The sequence below is a fragment of the Hippocampus bargibanti genome, linkage group LG17 (genome assembly GCF_051943395.1).
Source record: "Hippocampus bargibanti isolate YZ-2025 linkage group LG17, ASM5194339v1, whole genome shotgun sequence".
In the NCBI taxonomy this organism is placed as follows: domain Eukaryota; kingdom Metazoa; phylum Chordata; class Actinopteri; order Syngnathiformes; family Syngnathidae; genus Hippocampus; species Hippocampus bargibanti.
In genome coordinates, this window is record NC_142750.1 from 14816015 (window position 1) to 14823258 (window position 7244).

Below are 7244 nucleotides of genomic sequence, written 5' to 3' on the forward strand. Positions count from 1 at the left end.
GAGGCGGGCACCGGCCATGTTGAATCCTCCCCGTTGATTAAGGACTGTCGTTCATAGGCCAGTGTTAGACTGCAGACCAATCACGTCCTCTCAAAACCCGATTGACAGCAGCGGGGCGGGGCAATCAACCAGGCCCCCCAAAAAAAAGATTAACTTGAAAAAAGCTCAGAGGAGGAAGGGGTCGAGATAAGGCGTGTTTAACGAGAAAGGTATGTGCATAGTAAGAATTGGTATGACCATATAAGTACCATTCGCTCTCAAGATGGGTCTGCATCATTCACATTCTTGCCACCGTATGTGTCAACAGGGCTCTGCTCCGACTGACCTAAATGTTCGGTCAAAACAAGTACCTGTTAGGAGTTCAATCTGCTGTGGAAACCCATTTGAGTGTTCGGTGCAACATCTATTCCACCTGCTTTGGACCACCTGTCATGTAAACGGGTTTGTGTCAGTCAAACAGGTGAGCTGGAGGTATGTCAGGTAACATGGGAATCGCTGCAGGGAATCAACCCGTTCATGTTAGGGAGGGAAATTACGGTCTGGCAGCACAAGACTGTCTGACTTGATTGTGGTTTATTGGTTCTCTTCCAAAACATCTGATAATTCAACTGAAGACTTGCGTGCCCGCGCAGGTGGATCCACGTTCCAAGAAATCAGGTTTGACAAATAACTGGCGAAAAAAAAGCATTTGAACCGATTTGGGGAAAAAAATATGAAGAAATCAAGACAGCACTAAAAAGATGAAAGGAGCAACGCTTGCACCGTTTACGTTGACGGAAACAGTTGAGTGTAAACTTGTTGACTTCAGCTATTCTCCCGGGCTTAGACTTGGCCAAGTAGAACTGCTGGCCCGGTGCCAGTACAAATGCCACAACCAGCAGGGAGACATTCACGGTGGAGGGAACAAAACAGTTTGCTTGCACATTGTCAAACAAGAATGACTGAATCAACACTTGTGATCACTTGGGGATCATTAAAGCTACAGTTAGGGACTTGTGAGAACTTGGATGGAAGACGAATAAGAAACGGCTTTCGAATAAACAATTTGGTTATATCCCATTTTGAGTTCAATCCAAATGCGAACCAGATGAAGATGTCGCAATGTCCTGGGACAAGATGTGACCCGCGTTAGTCAGAAAGTGCCATTTTTGAACCCACGGCTACTCAAATGCTGCATTATTTCATCATGTTATGCGAGAGGTGGACCCCGAGGTATGGCTGGCATTTCCTGGAAAATCACATTTCCTGAATAATGCGTGGTTTGCGTTTGATCTGTGCAGTGTTTTTGCGTCTGTTGAGGTAGGGGGCATCCCGTCCGTGTTTGCTGAGTACTGCAACATTGAACATGACTGGACTACGCGGAAACATCGATAAATCGCACTCTGCTCTTTTGCTGGGATGGGTGGGAAGTATTGGACGTGTCAGCTGATGAGGTCAAAGGTTAGCTGGTTATATTGCTCGAGCCGGACCAGGCAGGGGAAATGGACAAGTGAGGAGGAGTAGAAGAACACTGTTCCAAAGAGAATAAGCATCTTGGACATGGAAGCTAATGTGAAAAATGAAAACGAAAAGGACGCAGAGACCCCCTCCGAGGCCAAGTTAAAGCCTGGACTGAGAGACAATTTCCCGACATGATAAGAACAAAACATTAAGTGCAACATACATATTATTCGCCCCAAACTTGATGAACATAATCTTCCTGAGCCCAGGTCCTGCCGCATCCTTAAAAGCCCCCGTCACAAATGTTTGCGTAATACTGCTGACGGTCACACTCGCTAATTTGTTGCACAATGGCGAAAAACACAATAACAAATCCTTCCGGGCGCAGTCGGCAATGCAGGATGGAGAAGAAGGCATGAAATGACCAAATATGGAGACGTGAATTTGACCTCCTCCTCCTCCTCCTCCTCCTTTCCACTGTGACCCAGTCTCGCTTTTGACTGCCCTTGGTTGGACTGGCAGCGGCAGGGTGTGTCTGTCATTCAGGGTGTGTCAAGCTATTATATCCTGCAGTCAGGGAGAAAGGGACCCATTCAGTGGAAACACTTTTAAGGGCTCGCGTGTGAACTGGCAGGCCACCCGGTGTGGCCACATTTATTCTCCAGGCATGTCTTTGCTCAACTCATGCAGTATGCAACATGTTCCTAATATTTACTTGATGCTCACTGGTCCCCCCTTGAAGACTGGTCTTCAAGGGGGGATTTGTGCAACATATTCCACTTTTTCAAATGGTCACCATCAGGTTGCCATCTTCAAAACCACCGATATTATACAAAAATGCGAGCTCATGGCGTCTAAATATGCCATGTCATCTGCTGTTGTTCGGAATTAAAAAAAAACAGCAGCTCCCATTATTTAAAAAATAAAACATATATAGTGATACCTTGGCTTACAAACGCTTTAGCTAACAAACTTTTCGCCTTACGAACAATAAATTCGCGAGAGTATAATCTGGGCATACGAACTAGTTTTGGTGGCTGCCGGACTACTTTTCCACACCACCTTACTCTGAGTGCATACGTGGTTTGTTTTTCAAAGGTACTTTTGCTTTTTTGGGAGCGAAAAAGACCCCACCGCAGGCTAGTGTTAAGCCGATGAGGACACAAAACAAAATTACGGTCGAGCAGAAGAAGGAGGACGTCGAGAAACACGAACGAGGTGTGCGTTTGTGTGACTTAGCGTCCCAGTACCAGTATGCTAAGTAAACCATTGCTACGTGTGGCTACGGGTGTTTCTGTGTTGTCTAAGCAACGGTCTCAGGCAATAGAAGAGGTTGAAAAACTTCAGTTGATTTGGATTGATGAAAATCAGTGTGTGAGGGTATTATCGCCGAGAAAGCACGGCAACTTCACTCGTATATCATCAAGAGGCAACTACATCAAGGAACATCACAAAGGTCAATAAAACGACTTTATTATACAGTACAGTTTATTTCTTTAATTACAATACAATAGCACATTTATTATACATAAAATGTATATTTTGTGTAGTTCGAAGGCTTATTTAGTGGAAAATTATGTTTTATGGGAACCTGGAAACGGATTATTCTAATTTTTAATGGTTTCCTATGGGAAATTAATGTTTGGAAGACACACTTTTCGCCTTACACTTTCTGGGAACCAATTAAGTTCGTAAGCTGAGGTATCACAGTACCGTATTTTCCGGTGTATAAGGTGCACTCAAAAGCCTTAATTTTCTTCAAAAGATGACTCTGCGCCTTATACGCAGGTGCACCATATGTGAAGTAATATCGAGCCACAAAAGGCCTCACAAATACTACTACTATTTCCCCCTGTTGAGACCAGCAGGCTCAAGGACAGTTTCTGCCACCAGGCAGTCAGGAGACTCAACCCTGCCCCTTCCCATTGCCACACTCACCAAACTCTGAGTACACGCTACACGCTGTACTATCATCATCCTGAACTCTATTTTTTCTTTTTTCTTCCAGCAAGACCTTACTTCAACCTTTTTTGTTTGTTTTTGCATTACTACACTATATCACTTTAGACACGACATTACCTCACTTTACATTCAGAAATGACATGTATTGTCTATTGTCAATTGTCTGTCTTTTTTAGCCACATTAGAAGTTCCTTGCACGCTGGGTCCGAGAGGCCATTAATTTCATCTGCGCTGTATGTCATGCATAGTAGCATGTTTGACAATAAAGCTGACTTTGACTGAAGAACCAGCCTCTACTGTAGCACCTTAAAATGTGGTGTGCTGGATATTTTGAAAACTCTTATAAATCTATATAATATTTGGAAAACCTTTTTCATTCATTGAAGGTGCGCCTGAGGCGAGATGGCTCATTATCCACTGACCCAAAAAGTCTATGCAGTAAAGCACCATGAAACGAGGACAACAGACTGTTGGAAATCAACAAATATAATGCCAGGGAACAAATATTACAATTCATGTTTTCAAGGTAACGTATACCAGCACTCTGGATAATTCAACAGCCTTGCAAACCAGATCCGCCATAATAAGTTAAAACTTGTGTCAATCAAAAGTGAGCTGTCCATCAAACCTTTGCAAAGGCAAAGTATGCGCTGCGGGTCTGCAACGGGAACTCACGGGTTTGTGCAAAATGGCAAACGCAGCATCAACGCGAGCCGCGCCCGTCATCTCTAGCACTCGTCTGACCCAGATCCTCAAAGATGTGCCATCACACCTGACCTACAACCACAGAAAATTCAACACACACGCGAGAAGGCGAGCCGCCCTTGCCAATGCAATACCATTCATTCCTCTCGCTAATCCTAAAAATAATAATAATAAAATACCACACGGATCCCATTCAAATAGTAAACATTGAACCGCAAAAGCTGTTTGTCGGGCCCCCAAATGTTGACCTGTAAAAGAAATAATGACGAGGAACCAGCGATCGCTTTTTTTCTTCCTTCGCGACCTTCCTGTTGTTTGGACATCTGTACACAGGAAGGAATGATAAGACACATGTTGACTCGCAAAACTCAGTCCGGGAATGTTAAGTGAAGGAAGCGGAGACAGCTTTTCTTTCCCCTTTTGTTGCAATGCTCGTTTAAAGGACAACTGACGTCTCCGGACAAGTTGTGTCCATAATTTGTCAAATGGCTTCAAATGACTTCTACTGGGCGTATTTTAATAAGATTCCACCACATATAGCTATATGTTACGTTTTAAGACTTGCGCTGAATATTCAGGAAGTCTTGTTTTTGAGTTGGTGACGAGTCCGTACGTGACGTCACTAAAGAGACGCCCCTGACCGAAAAAAAGACGCATTGTAACGGTCCTTCCATCATGTCAATGTATTTTGCTGTACTTGTTTGGTCTGGGGACCTCGTGTTGCACCCAAAAGCCGCCAGAAGAGGGCGTCCAAGCTCCATATAAGGAATTTATCAACCTGTGGAAACGGAGGTGGCCACTGTGCCTCTTTTTCGTTGAGACATTTCCCCTCAATGTTGCCTCATAATGGCACGGAATAAATTCTTTAATCGATTGCAAACATGTATGCTTTCCTCCTCAGAACTATTTGAATCATATTCATTACTGGATGTGTAACAAGAAAGCATCTTCTCCGAATCTGAAGCCATTGTTTTTATTCTCCAGAAATGCAAGCCGTCTTGGCGTGACGTCATGAACTCTGAGGGCGGGACTCTCTGAAAATGCCCAATTTGCAGCTCCATTTTTTGCAGATTTAGGACACTTTAAGTCATTTTTATTGATGTTTTGCATTTGACTAAAAATATCACACTGCGTGTTTTGGCTATTTTAGATGTTATAAAATGTTTTTCTGATGTCAGATAAGAAACAAAAAAGTGACGTCGGTTGCCCTTTAAAACTGCCAATATTAGACAATAGTACCAATGTTAAAATGATCTTTTTTTTTCCAATGAAAAGGTTTCTTCAGCCGTCATGTGTACTTCTTTGAAGGTGTCGGACGGAAGGTGATTGCAATCAGTGGAGCCGCACGGATTAGTCCTTTGCTCCCCCCAACCTGAGAGCAGGGACCAATCATAGCAGAGTCTGGCACTATATATATATATATATATATATATATAAACTACCAGTAAGACTTTAGTTTGCTGACGAAGCTCCTTGGATAACAAGCGAAACGTCCGACACCTTCAAAAAAGTACAGATGACGGCTGAAGAAACCTTTTCATCGATGTACCATTCCTGTACGACTGAGAGCTTACACAGACGGATCTTTTTTTTTTTTTGTAGCGTGGGGGAAAAATATGGTTAAACCTGAAATAAGTGCAGACCCAACTGTTCAGAGGTCAATGTTGTGTTTCAAATGTAAATACAGCAAAGAATTTACTGTAAACACTAAAAACTAAGGGGACAAGCCAATTTTTTTTGTTCCAGGGTAGCTCCCCACCCCACACATTGGCAAAATTATTGTTGATTGCATTCTCATCAAAGCCAGCACAAACATCGATGCTCTCAATTCCTGAGAAAGGCACACAAATTGGAGGGAGGAGTCGTCGAAGAATTCTACAGCCATGCCTGTCTGCAGTTTGACCAGCGGCTCTCGCCTGACTTTTTTTTTCTCCTTATATGGTCACAAGAGCGGATTGAGTAACGCAAGCACACAGACAGGGGAGTCAGGATGGAGGTGTGGTTTACTGCGTTTGCAGGAAGAGGAGTAGAGTTACACACTGTTCTTCAACCTTTGGAGCCTGTCGTCATTTCTCTGTTCTTATCACAGGCAGACATTAAGAGGAGAACCAATCGGCTGCGCGGGTTGAAACCAAGTTGGTGAAAAGACAGGCCAGCCAGCCGCGTTGACTGTTAGTACATCATTAACGATGATGCCGTCATTCTGTCGTCAGACACCCAAAAGCTATGATCGGAATGTCTTTTGATCCGAGTATGCCACAAGTGGCCCTTCGTGGCTTTCTAGCCTACTTGCTTCCATCGTACATGCTCAAGTAATGCCGGTGGAATTCCCCTGATTAAATCCTCCCGCGGGTGCTACTGAACGACGCGTGCATGCGCGCGCGTCCCCGCCGTGATCTCATCCAAGTACGAGTCGAATGATTGGCATTTGAGACGCATACTGTCAACCGTGGAGGACGGCCGGCCTGAGATGAGGGAGGGCAATGACGAGACAAAGACTCAGTTTGCACGACCTCGTTCTCTCTGTTTTCTTTGGGACCGTGAGTCACCAACAGCTCAAACTACCACAAACAATGGATGAGCTCGACCCCATTACGGGTCATGTGTGCGATCCCGCCCCCAACGCGCATTCAAAATCCAGACCGATAACGTTATTCGGCAGTGTTGAAAGCAGCCGCTTGGTCACCACATTGCAGCATCCATTGTTGATTGCTATTTTAAAAATGCCATTCACGGGGACAATGTGGGGAATATTCACAATTTCGGCCACATTTTAAAATGCAAGGCTATGAAATTCCACTCACAAGCCCCTTTCCACATTGTCTCTTCATTCAACTGTTTTGTATCAGCGGCAGAGACACGAAGTCATTCTGCCTTCTGAGGTTGTCATGGAGCCAATACGAGAGCTGTGGACATTTGGCATCAAGTTTCCCGGTGACCAAAGCAATGTTGTGGATCGACAACCATTCGAGACATCAATCTCAACGCTGAGGTCACGTGTCCAACTCCGCACAATAACTTTGTTAGGAGCCCCCAATCGATCAGACAAATCAATAACCACCGTAGCCCGTAGTTTAGGCATACGTCGAATTAACTGGAGACGGATGTTAGTGTCAAATGAACCAAGTCAATTGGCA